The following is a 13,798-nucleotide window of genomic DNA, read 5'->3' on the forward strand; positions in this document are numbered from 1 at the left end:
TTTAACCCTTTTGAAATTGTGATAATGTTCCCCTTTAAAACAGAAAGGAAAGGAATTGTCCCTACAAGCAATGAAAACAATCTTACCATAGGTCAAACGTACAACCGGGTTAGGCCCGCGAACAGTTTTTTTCCGGCCCGCGTGATGAGTTTGCCAAGTATAAAAATAAGCTGCTTTTTTTTCAACAAAAGAAACTGCTGTTCTTAATGTGTCCACAGGATGTCACAATAGCAATTATGTTAGGCAAGCAAACGGTTTATGCCCGGGCTAAAAAAGAGGTACACAGTAAAGGGTGACTTTGGGTCCTCCTCCTCGACCCACATGAAACTAAAAACCTGACATGTTATGTCTTCTGCTCGGAACACATCGTCATTAGGCCCCCTCCATGCCCCAAAATGTCTGTCAAACACAAAAAAGTGACCTTTGAATAGTTTTTTTTAGTTAATTTAGTTTTTCAGGGACGGCGCGGCGCTGTTGGGGGAGTGGCCGTACCAGCAACATAAGGGTTCCTGGTTCCATCCACATCTACCAACCTCGTCATGTCCGTTGTGTCCTCGAGTAAGACACTTCACCCTTGCTCCTGATGGGTGGTGGTTAGGGCCTTGCATGGCAGCTCCCTCCATCAGTGTGTGAATGTGTGTGTGAATGTGGAAGTAGTGTCAAAGCGCTTTGAGTACCTTGAAGGTAGAAAAGCGCTATAAAAGTATAACCCATTTAACATTTAATTAGTGTGGCCGCAGCGGGGCTTAGGCTAAATAATTGTTCGTTTAAGATGTTATCCGGCTTAGTGTAGACATAGCCTAAAACAGGGGTCACCAACCTTTTTGAAACCAAGAGCTACTTCTTGGTCTTTCTGAAAGTTATAAGAAGCAAAGTAAAAATATCAATTAATTCATTTTAACAAGTGAAGACCAAGTCTTTCAAATATTTTCTTGAATTTTCAAATTCTATTTGAGTTTTGTCTCTCTTTGAATCAAAAATGTCGAGCAAAACGAGACCAACTTGCTTGTAAATAAATACAATTTAAAAAATAGAGGCAGCTCACTGGTAAGTGCTGCTATTTGAGCTATTTTTAGAACAGGCCAGCGGGCGACTCATCTGGTCCTTACGGGCAAACTGGTGCCCGCGGGCACCGTGTTGGTGACCCCTGGCTTAAAATATCATACTTTTTCTGTCGGCGTAAGGTGATCATTTAATTAACTCGCTTTGCATGAACTCTTGTGCTGTACTTTTACAGCCAATGAACTTGACCTCGTTTGTTAATATTCTTAACAAAAGGACTATTGAATTATGAGAGAACACAGGCCAATGTGATTGAAAAAAAAAACTGCCAGAGAACAAAGCCTTATCAGTGGAGTGGCAAAGTGACAATTTTTTTTTTTCTGCTTCCTTGAGCACTAAATCCAACACAAATAAGGCCACCTAATACTGTTGTGTTATCACTTAGGGTTCCATTACAAGTAAATGGCTTTTCTTGCTATTGTTTCAATCATGGGCTGTTATTGAAGTGTCAAACCTATTGCGGCTCTATTTCCCGACCTGTGATGATGTTTCACCTCCTGGTGAAACATCTCGCCTTTGGAAAGTCAAACCTAGTCATACCAGTAACAAACCACGTTTTATTTGCTTTTAAGAGGAATATCGTGTTGAAGAATAAATTTTGTCGTGTTTTAGACGTTTTCTGTAGTGGCTGCTGGTGGGAGGAGCTCTGTGCTCTTGTGTCATCCTTTTGTGTTCCCGTTGTTTCCTTCTTGTTTTCATGTGGGGGTTTTTTGGGTTTTGGTTCGGGAGCCTTTGGGACTGTGTGACAAGAGGTGGCACTTTCGTGACTTCCGTGGTGCTTTTTTGTGGACTTCCGGATATGCCTCCCGAGAGCCTTTTGGCCGTGGCGACCAGTTGTTGGTTCTCTTCCATACCGGAGTCCGTTTGGAGAGACTGGAGGAGATGCGGATGAAGGGACAGGGACGGACAGGCTACACAGTGTCTTGGCTGAATGAGGAGGTTTAGGACACCTCGGACTCCTTGGACGTATCCTCGCTCATCCATCCGGACTGGACACTGGCCGAGAGTTAGTGGGCGGCCGAGGGGTGGAATTGGCTCTCTTGGTTGCTTTGTTGGGTCTGCTCCTGTCCCTGGCAATGTTCTCCCCACCCCAGTGGACGATGGCATGGAACACCGCAGAGGCCACCACAGTGTAAATGTTTTTTTGTTGTTTTAATGTCTTTATGTTCTTTGATGTTTACCTCTTACACACATGTTTATGTGTGCTATGGCTATGAGGTTTTATTTTCCCTGACCTCAGTTCAAACCCCCTCTCCAGGGGCCCAGGCTTAGACTGAATCATTCGTATTTATTTTTCACAACCCCTCCTAGTTTTATCTGTTTCTCACCTTTTTTGTAAGGGGCGCCAGAAGTTGTCAGACCCGTCAACGATCCTGTTCTGTCTCCCTGTAATGTTTGTCTGATCTTGAACAGGATTGTACTGGAAATCTTGATTTCCCCTCAATGATTATTAAAGTATTTCTCATTCCGATTCTGATTTTAGTGAGTGAGATTATGAAAATGACCAAAAATGTTGGTAACAATTAGAGCTGTCCGATAATATCACACGGCCAATGAATGCTTTAAAATGTGATAATGGAAATTATCGGTATCGGTTTCAAAATGATTGGCATCGGTTTCAAAAAGTACAATTTATGACTTCTTAAGACGCCGCTGTTTATCCAATCCAATCCACTTTATTTATATAGCACATTTAAACAACAAGAACGTTTCCAAAGTGCTGCACAGCCATGTTAAAAACAATATAAAAAAACAATATTATGCTCCACCAATGACTGAATAAAAACAAAAATAAATATAAAACCAATATAAAAACAATATAAAAATAAATATCATTAAAAACCATTTTAAAGGGTAAAGTCAATTAAAACAGTAAAATAGAAATGAAAGTGTATAAAAAATACACAGGACAACAGAGGACAGAGGACCACACAACTCACCTAGTGTTAAAATCCAAAGAATAAAAGTGGGTCTTAAGACGAGACTTAAAACACTCCACTGTGGAAGCAGTTTGAACATGGAGGGGCAGAGTGTTCCAGACCTTAGGGCCAACCACAGAGAAGGCCCTGTCTCCCCTGGTTTTAAGTCTGGCTCTCGGACCTTTACACGGACATAGGGACAAATTCAGCGTGCCAATAAACCTTAAAGGCACTGCCTTTGCGTGACGGCCCAATCACATAATACCTACGGCTTTTCACACACACACGTGAATGCACTGCATACTTTGTCAACAGCCATACAGGTCACACTGAGGGTGGCCGTATAAACAACTTTAACACTGTTACAAATATACGCCACACAGTGAACCCGCACCAAACAAGAATGACAAACACATTTTGGGAGAACATCCGCACCGTAACACAACATAAACACAACAGAATACCCAGAATCCCTCGCAGCACTAATTATTCCGGGACGCTACGATATACACCTTCCGCTACTCCCTACCCCTCCACCTCAAACTCCTCATGCTCTCTCAGGGAGAACAGGTCCCAAATTCCAAGCTGCTGTTTTGAGGAATGTTAAAAAAAAATAATGCACTTTGGGACTTCAATAATAAATATGGCAGTGCCATGTTGCCATTTTTTTCCATAACTTGAGTTGATTTATTTTGGAAAACCTTGTTACATTGTTTAATGCATCCAGCGGGGGATCACAACAAAATTAGGAATAATGTGTTAATTCCACGACTGAATATATCGGTAGGTATCAGAATCGGTAATTAAGGGTTGAACAATATCGGAATATCGGGTATCGGCAAAAAAGCCACTATCGGAATTGTTTCCCGCCCCCAAACTAGGCAATAAAGACGGCAAACTTAATGTCAGTGTTATTTGGCAACCAGGGTAACATTGGTTACTGGCACTATTCATTGTTGTGGTACTGTGCAACGTATGGAATTAAATACAAGCCACTTAGCGCAGCTGATTAACCTTTTCTTTATTCTTATTTAAAACGCTCCAATGAGGTGAGATTACCTTTATTGTGGGCTAGGGTCAGCAAATCAAACGCTCCTTTGCCTAGCAGTCGTGACGGTCAGATGAAGCCTCGTGAAACATCGAACCACTCGAGCCAATTGGTTGGGGGACTCCTCGAAGCTTCAACGGATCCTTCGGCAAAAGACACCACCTGCTGGTCAAATGTATGATTACACACAGCTGCATCTTAACCACATTATTGAACTGTTGGATCGGTTATGTTCAAGCTAAGTTGTCCATTGTGTTTGATGGCTGGATGGATGATGAAATATGTTTTACTGTATGTATTAAATATGTACTGTATACACTATATTGCCAAAAGTATTTGGCCACCCATCCAAATGATCAGAATCAGGTGACCTAATCAATCAGAATGTATTTATATAGCCCTAAATCACAAGTGTCTCAAAGGCTGCACAAGCCACAATGAAATCCTCGGTTCAGATCCCACATAAGGGCAAGGAAGAACTCACAACCCAGTTGGATGTTAATGTGCATGACTATGTGAAACCTTGGAGAGGACCGCAGATGGCCCGACCATTGGTGTATAAAATCAAATATACGGAACTCAGTGATTTCCAGCAGGGAACTATCCTAGTTCTGTGTACCAAATCCAGTCATGAAATTTCCTCGCTCCTAAATATTCCAAAGTTAACTGTCCATCCATCCATTTTCTACCGCATATTCACTTTTGGGGTCGCGGGGGGCGCTGGCGCCTATCTCAGCTACAATCGGGCGGAAGGTGGGGTACACCCTGGACAAGTCGCCACCTCATCGCAGGGCCAACACAGATAGACAGACAACATTCACACTTACATTCACACACTAGGGCCAATTTTAGTGTTGCCAGCAACCTATCCCCAGGTGCATGTCTTTGGAAGTGGGAGGAAACCGGAGTACCCGGAGGGAACCCACGCATTCACGGGGAGAACATGCAAACTCCACACAGAAAGATCCCGAGCCTGGATTTGAACCCAGGACTGCAGGACCTTCGTATTGTGAGGCAGACGCACTAACCCCTCTGCCACCGTGAAGCCCCTCCAAAGTTAACTGTCATAAGAAAATGGAAAAGTTTGGGAACAACAGCAACTCAGCCACCAAGTGGTAGACCACATAGACTGACAGAGGGGTCGGCGGATGTTAAAGCGCATAGTGCAAAGACTTTCTGCACAGTCAGTTGCTACAGAGCTCCAAACTTCATGTGACCTTCCAATTAGCCCACGTACAGTACGCAGGGAGCTTCATGGAATAGGTTTCCATGGCCGGGCATCTGTATCTAAGCTATAAATCATCAAGTCCAATGCAAAGCGTGGGATGCGGTCGTGTAAAGCACGTCGCCACTGGACTCTAGAGCTGTGGAGACACCTTCTCTGGACTGATGAATCACGCTTTTCTATCTGGCAATCTGATGGACCAGTCTGGGTTTGGAGGTTGCCAGGAGTGTGAAATTTGGTGGAGGAGGAATTATGGTGTGGGGTTGTTTTTTCAGGAGTTGGGCTTAGCCCCTTTAGTTCCAGTGAAAGGACTTTTGAATGCTCCAGGATACCAAAACATGGACAATTCCATGGGATGGCACTTCAAGTTCATATGTGGAAAAAGCAGATGGCCAAATACTTTTGGCAGTATAGTGTATTTTTTTTAAGCGCTTGTCTGTTTTGGTGAAGCACATCCATCTTTTTCTTCCCCTTCTACCTGATGCCTGACCGTTTCTTTTTTATTTCAGTCTGTCTCAAGGGAATCTCACAATTTCAATCCGCTGTTTGCTCAAAACACGAGAAACAAGCCCTTCCTGTGATTGGCCAGAGCTGGGGGGTTGGGCGTGGTTGGGAGGGTGGTTAAGGGGGGAGGAGTATATTTACAGCTATCCATCCATCCATTTACTACCGCTTATTCCCTTTATGGTCGCGGGGGGCGCTAGTGTTTATCTCTGCTACAATCGGGCGGAAGGCGGGCTACACCCTGGACAAGTCGCCCACTCATCGCAGTATGTATAGAAATTTTTATTTATAATTGAATCACTTTTTTACTTTTCAACAAGTTTTTAGATATGTGTATATCTTTTATCCCCAAATAGTTCAAGAAAGACCACTACAAATGAGCAATATTTGTTATACATTTTAATAAATCAGAAACTGATGATTTAGTGCTGTATTTTAATTCTTTATCTTTTTTTTTTTTTCTACCAAAAATGCTTTGCTCTGATTAGGGGGTACTTGAATTAAAAACATCATTGGGCGGACACGCTGTTTATATTGTGGGAAAGCGGACGTGAAAACCGGCTGTCAACACGTCACTCGGGTTCACATGGAGCTGGAGGGGGCGTGGTCTCCAGCTCGGGCTGAATTTCAGGAGATTTTCGGGAGAACTTTTTTTGGGGTGAGGCGCTGAATTTCGGGAGTCTCCCGGAAAATCCGCGAGGGTTGGCAAGTACGCCTTAGATTAGTGCTTGTGCAGTCTTTAATACAGGGGTGTCAAACTCATTTTAGATGGGGGGGCCAAATGGAGAAAAATCTACCCCCAAGTGGTCCGGACTTTTAAAATCACGCCACGATAACTTAAAAATAAAGACAACTTCAAATTGTTGTCTTTGTTTAAAAATAGAACAAGTATATTCTGAAAATGTACAAATCATGTTATTTTTTTTACACTTACACATTGCTTGTATTAGTATTCTATCTTTATTGTTATTTATATCGTATTATATCTTTATTTATACTTTCTGATTAAAATATGGGATAATGTTAATTAGCCAACTAATTGGTGTTAATTTTCAATCTATCAAGATAAAAACATATCAAAATTAAATTACACAATGTTATTCATGTAGTTTGATCATTTTCCTCGACTGGTGCACTAACGTGGTTTATTTTGTCCGTATGAAGCATCATCTACAGAAGTGGGTTTCAAATGGGGGTACGCGTACCCCTGGGGGTGCTTGAAGGTATGCCAAGGGGTACGTGAGAATTTTCAAAAATTTAAAAAAATATTTATAAATATATTTATTGAATAATACTTCAACAAAATATGAATGTAAGTTCATAAACTGTGAAAATAAATGCAAAAATGCAATATTCAATGTTGACAGCTAGATTTTTGTGGATATGTTCTTTTTTTTTTGTTTAGAATTAAGTTCATGAATCCAGATGGATCTCTATTACAATCTCCAAAGAGGGCACTTTAAGTTGATGATTACTTCTATGTGTAGAAATCTTTATTTATAATTGAATCACATACAATTTTATTTATATATATTTTTTTCCAAATAGTTCAAGAAAGACCACTACAAATGAGCAATATTTTGCACTGTTATACAATTTAATAAATCAGAAACTGATGACATAGTGCTGTATTTTACTTCTTTATAAAGGGAATAAGCGGTGGAAAATGGATGGATGGATGGATCTCTTTTTTTCAACCAAAAATGATTTGCTCTAATTAGGGGGTACTTGAATTAAAAAAATGTTCACAGGGGGTACATCACTGAAAAAAGGTTGAGAACCACTGATCTACAGAGATACAACAAATTGCTATTGTGTCATCTAGTGGACACATTTAGAACAGCAGTTTCTTTCATTCAAAAATTTCAGGTTGATTTTTATACTTAGCAAACTCATCCTGCGGGCCAGATAACCCCTGTTCGCGGGCCTGATCCTGCCCTCGGGCCGTACGTTTGACACCCCTGCTTTAATACATCTGTTTTTTTTTTTCTTGGTTGTCTACTTTTCTGGACTAGAACGTACGTGTCAGCAACGCTCTTCTTAGTGGAGGTCTTGACGTCAAAAGACAGAAGTCAGCTTGCAGGTTTTGCAGTGTTTTAGTGTCCAAAAGTACAACATCCAAGGTAGAGTGCGACAGGTATATGCAGAAAACATGCAAAGGGAGACAAAAAAAAAAAATAATAAAAAAAATAAAAAAAAAAAAAAGCTAAAGAAAGCTAAAGCAACTACGCAAAACAATAATTAAAAAATGCAAATACCCACAATGAAATTTGCTTGGGTTAAATACTGCCCAGGTGAAGATTAGGAACAGGTGAAAAACGTAACACTAATCACTTCCAGGTGATGAAGACGGCATTAGTTGGTGCATGGAAAACACAACCAGAACAGGAAGTGGAGACAAAATAAGAGCATGAGAAAGGAAGTGAACCAAAAACTAAACAAAGGTCGTAAAAAGATATATATATATATATATATATATATATATATATATATATATATATATATATATATATATATGTAGTAGGGAAATGCACACAACTTTTAATTAAACTTAGACTTAGACTTCCTTTTTATTGTCATTCAAATTTGAACTTCACAATACAGATAACAACGAAATTTTGTTGCATTAGCTCATGGTAGTGCAGGACAAAAAATCAATAAGGTGCATATATAAATAAATAGATTACTGTCCAAATAGATGTATTGAACTTTTTCATATGCATCCATGTTTATGGATATATGTTATATTGTCTTTTTATTCCAGCCAGTTAATTCATTTTGGCGGATTTAATGCATGAGGCACCAGGTGTGCACAAACTACACTTAAATCAACATAAAAAAAAAATGAGTAGACATAAATTATCAGTGTTTTCCCTTTCAACGTATTGGTACCGACTTGAAAAAAATGATATTGCAACATGCCTCGCTTTTTCTGTATCATGATACAAAAAAAAAAATGGGAAAAACGATTTGACTCCACCGACAGAAATGTAATGTACGTTGTGACGTACTCATGCCGTCGCGTGGGTTCCCAGGACCATCAAGGAAGGACATTGCTTGAGCAGGTTTGACTTGCTTTATTTTTGGATCAGCTTGTCCGCAGGTCGGGTCGCTTTTCAGCCGCGTCGTCGTCGTCGTCGTCGTCGTCGTCGTCGTCGTCGTCGTCGTCGTCGTCGTCGTCGTCGTCGTCGTCGTCGTCGTCGTCGTCGTCGTCGTCGTCGTCGTCGTCTTGCTCTCTGTCAATTCCGCTCTTCATTCACTGCTGCGGGCTCTCCAACTCCTTCCGCCTCACCCTCCTCTGCTGCTGCCCTTTTATACAGCGAGAGGAGATTCACCGATTGTTTACAGGTGCGCGATGCACGCACCTGAACTCGATCGTGCAACTCAGTATTCTTCTTCCTCCAAACACGACGAGTTGAGTTCACACCTAAATGGATACATGGATGATACAGCAGAGGATTGGGAGAATGTCATGAGGTCAGATGAAACCAAAATAGAACTTTTTGGTATAAACTCAACTCTTTGTGTTTGGAGGAAGAAGAATACTGAGTTGCATCCCAAGAACACCACACCTACTGTGAAGCATAGGGGTGGAAACAGCATGCTTTGGGGCTGTTTTTCTGCTAAGGGGACAGGACGATTAATCCGTGTTAAGGAAAGAATGAATGGGGCCATGTATCGTGAGATTTTGAGCCAAAACCTCCTTCCATCAGTGAGAGCTTTGAATGGTTGACCAAATACTTATTTTCCACCATAATTTACAAATAAATTCTTTAAAATTCCTACAATGTGAATTCCTGGATTTTTTTTCACATTCCATCTCTCACAGTTGAAGTGTACATATGATGAAAATTACAGACCTCTGTCATCATTTTAAGTGGGAGAACTTGCACAATCGGTGGCTGACTAAATACTTTTTTGCCCCACTGTATCTGAATGTGCATGGACTATTTCTGTTCAGAATTGTTGGAAATGCCCATCCATCCATCCATTTTCTACAGCTTACTCCCTTTTGGGGTCGCGGGGGGCGCTGGTGCCTATCTTAGCTACAATCGGGCGGAAGGAGGTGTACACCCTGGACAAGTCGCCAGTTGGAAATGTTAAAAGTTTGAATAATAGCTGTCCGTTTACTGTACTGTGCCAACTGTACTACTAAATAATTTCTTTTGTTTCATTGAAAATAAAAACAGAAAAAGTCATTTTGGCTGTCATCTGTTTTAATTATGAGACACAATTGTGTCAAAGTCATGTTTTTTTTTTCAAGCTTGAAATAATAAAAGGATTACTGTAAAAAAAATAGTTTTAAACGTGTGAGTGTTGATGACAGCTTTGCAATAGTTGATATTCTAGTTTCAAGCATGTTTTACTCAATATACGTCATAAAATGTTGGCAACACGCTGTAATATCTTACTGAGATCATTTAGGACCAAAACCCTTAAAATAAGTAAAAAACTAAAATAAAATCTGCTTAGTGAGAAGAATGATCTTATCAGACAGAAAATAAGCAAATGTCACCCTTATTTGAGATATGTCATCTTACTTAGATTTCACTTTTTGCAGTGTGGATAGGGGGCAGTCAGGTACTAGGCCTTTGCCAAGGGCCACCTGGGGTAACAGTATTAAAGGGGTGTGACGGTCTCAAGCCGTCGCCTTGCGGGTTCCATGGACCACCGAGGCAGGACATGACTTCGAGCAGTTTGACTTTGTTTATCTGTCCAGGTTGCCTTTCCGCTCGCTCGTCGTCTGTCTTCGCCTCTCCTTCTCTCTCGTGTTCACAGCTGCCGCCCCTTTTAATAGTGCGAGATGATTCATTAATTGTATCCAGGTGCGCGATCCACGCACCTGATCTCGCCTGTGGCGTCGCTCCCGGCACACCCCGCCTCGCCTGTCGCTCGCCATCTCCGCCATCTTGGGCCAGGCTCCAGCATGCCCTGCCACTCTGTCAGACCGTAGGCTCCGCCTCTCCACAAGGGGTTAACCTCCTCGTGCCCCAAGATCCCATAGATACACTTTAACGTCATGCCCCGGACATATTAGCTTTCTACCCAACCATCACACATAAGCTGTTTTTTATCAGTTCCCAACATGTTATGTAACATGGAGGTGGGCTGATCCTCTACCCTATCTATGAACTGCTGTGCTACAGCTAATTCCTGGGCATTAGATAGCACCCGTTCACAGCTCGCATTGTCTGAACCCCGCCACGGAAAGTTGGGATGCCAGCTTTAGGCATGTCAAACCTCTGGGCACTAGGATTGGGTTTCCCCAGACCCCTTGTTAAAGGATTAGCTCTCACTCTGATCACTGGGTACGCAAAACCTTTTTTTTTTTTATACTCAGACTGCATTGTAGCATTCCTTTGTTCTTCCCTGCCTGGTGAAATGTATCCAAATGTCTGGTAAAAGTCTTACTTTGCACCGGGTTCCTTTACGGTTGCTTATTCTTCTTCTGCACCTCCCACATTCCGGTTTTCTCTCTCTATCACTTCTTCTTCTCTTCTTCAGTCATGTGTTGATTAGCCTCTGCAATGTTTTTTTTTTTTTTGTGCAGAAGGAAGAGGGATTACGCTAAGCCCTAGACCAGCCTTATCTTGCCTGTAGCAGCTCCATGCACCAGAGGAAAAACAGGCTGGAAGAGAGCATTGCTACATGCTAAGCTAGGGCAGTGTAGAAAAAAAAAGTATCGGGGGTGAAAAAGTACCTCCAGTGTTCAGCCCATTTGATTAATGTCGAGGTCCAATTTGTTATTACTACTGCCGTTATACAAACCCCATTTCCATATGAGTTGGGAAATTGTGTTAGAGGTAAATAAAAACAGAATACAATGATTTGCAAATCATTTTCAGCCCATATTCAATTGAATGCACTACAAAGACAAGATATTCGATATTCAAACTCATAAACTTTTTTTTTTTGGAAATAATAATTAACTTTGAATTTCTTGGCTGCAACACGTGCCAAAGTAGTTGGGAAAGGGCATGTTCACCACTGTGTTACATCACCTTTTCTTTTAAAAAAAACCAATAAACGGTTTGGGAATTGAGGGAACTAATTGTTGAAGCTTTGAAAGTGGAATTCTTTCCCATTCTTGTTTTATGTAGAGCTTCAGTCGTTCAACAGTCCGGGGTCTCCGCTGTCATATTTACGCTTCATAATGGGAGACAGGTCTGGACTGCAGGCGGGCCAAGAAAGTACCCGCACTCTTTTACTACGAAACCATGCTGTTGTAACACGTGGCTTGGCATTGTCTTGCTGAAATAAGCAGGGGTGTCCATGATAACGTTGCTTGGATGACAACATATGTTACTCCAAAACCTGTATGTACCTTTCAGCATTAATGGTGCCTTCACAGATGTGTAAGTTACCCATGCCTTGGGCACTAATGCACCCTCATACCATCACAGATGCTGGCTTTTGTACTTTGCCTTTTTAAAGTAAACATATGCATCTTATCAAATAATGCGATGATGTCATACTGACCACGCCCCCATCGCCACATGCATCTGGGCCATCTAGGGGGAACCCTGAACACTAACAACAATAACGGTGTAGAAACAAAAATACAACACAACAAACACAAATCGGGCAACCCAGAGCACAACAACATTTGACCAACTCCTGAGAAACTCAACCGTGTCGGAATATACGATGTCTACATTAAATTTTACATTTATAAGTACTGTAGGAAGGTAGACAAGAGCAGTGTCTTTTGACCTTTTTTGAGTCAAGGCACATTTTTTGTGTTGAAAAAATCCGTATGCACACCACCAGCAGAAATCATTAAGAAATAAAACTCAGTTGACAGTAAAAAGTTGTTGTCGCAATTGTTGGATATGACTTCAAACCATAACCAAACATGCATCAATATAGCTCTTGTCTCAAAGTAGGTGCACTGTCAGATCACCCCCTGACTCATTTTGACTTTTTTGCTGTTTTCCTGTGTGTAGTGTTTTAGTTCTGGAAGGCTAATTGGGAACAGGTGGGTGCAATGATTGGGTATAAAATCGGCTTCCATGAAATGCTAAGTAATTCACAAACAAGGATGGGGTGAGGGTCACCGATTTGTAAGCAAATTGTCGAACATGTTTCAGAACAACATTTCTTGCAAGGAATTTAGGGATTCTACCATCCAAATCATCAATAGGTTCAGAGAATCTGGAGAAATCACTGCACGTAAGCGATGATATTACGGACTTTTGATACCTCAGGTGGTACTGCATCAAAAACCGACATCATTGTGTAAAGGATATCGCCACATGGGCTCAGGAACACTTCATAAAGCCACTGTCAGTAACTATAGTTGCTTGCTACATCTGTAAGTGCAAGTTAAAACTCTACTATGCAAAGCAAAACCCATTTATCAACAACACCAAGGCACGCCGCTGGCTTCGCTGGGCCCAAGCTCATCTAAGATGGACTGATGCAAAGTGGAAAAGTGTTCTTTGGTCTGACGAGTCCACATTTCAAATTATATTTGGAAAATGTGTACGTGGTGTCGTCCGGAACAAAGAGGAAAATAACCATCCGGATTGTTATAGGCGCAAAGTACAAATTTTCGGTACTTTACCATCTCTGAAAAGAACCGGTCATGTACTTGCTGGTTTATGAGCAGAGGAGCATGTTCGGCAGCGCACAATCACAGAGTACTTACAAGCGGACACAGTGTGTAGACAGAGAAGGGAGAACGGATGCATTTTGTCTTAAAAAATAAAGATGAAAGTGAAGTTATAACACGGAAACGCCCTCAAGAAGAGGCGCTTTAAGACACGGCGAGCTATCGGTTAAAGTCCAACCCCAGTCGGCTGTGTTATAGTTACTTCTGAATCAATAATCCTCGCCTCCATTGCGACGAAAAAAGTACGTTTCTTACAAGTATTATCCCTGCAGGACGAGGAATAGCGAAACATGTTTCATTAGACACCGTGACTTACCTGCGTCAACATTTACACCATGGGTGTCAAACTCTGGCCCGCGGGCCAAATTTGGCCCGCCGTGTAATTTCATTTGGCCCTTGAGGTAATATCAAATTAAGATTAGAGG

The 13,798-nt window shown here is 41.5% G+C and overlaps 1 long non-coding RNA gene across 1 annotated transcript in view; it reads right to left on the minus strand.

Annotated features, from left to right (window-relative positions):
* LOC133540357 (uncharacterized) overlaps window positions 1-7,896 on the minus strand; it is a 52,267-nt gene extending 44,371 nt beyond the window's left edge. The window contains exons 1-2 of the long non-coding RNA XR_009803607.1: window positions 7,781-7,896; window positions 4,041-4,191 (exon numbers count right to left, since the gene is read on the minus strand). This is a non-coding gene — a long non-coding RNA (uncharacterized LOC133540357). The remainder of the gene's footprint in view (window positions 1-4,040; window positions 4,192-7,780) is intronic.
* Between the last annotated feature and the right edge of the window lie 5,902 nt (window positions 7,897-13,798).

This window comes from Nerophis ophidion, linkage group LG22 (assembly GCF_033978795.1).
Source record: "Nerophis ophidion isolate RoL-2023_Sa linkage group LG22, RoL_Noph_v1.0, whole genome shotgun sequence".
NCBI classification, from domain to species: domain Eukaryota; kingdom Metazoa; phylum Chordata; class Actinopteri; order Syngnathiformes; family Syngnathidae; genus Nerophis; species Nerophis ophidion.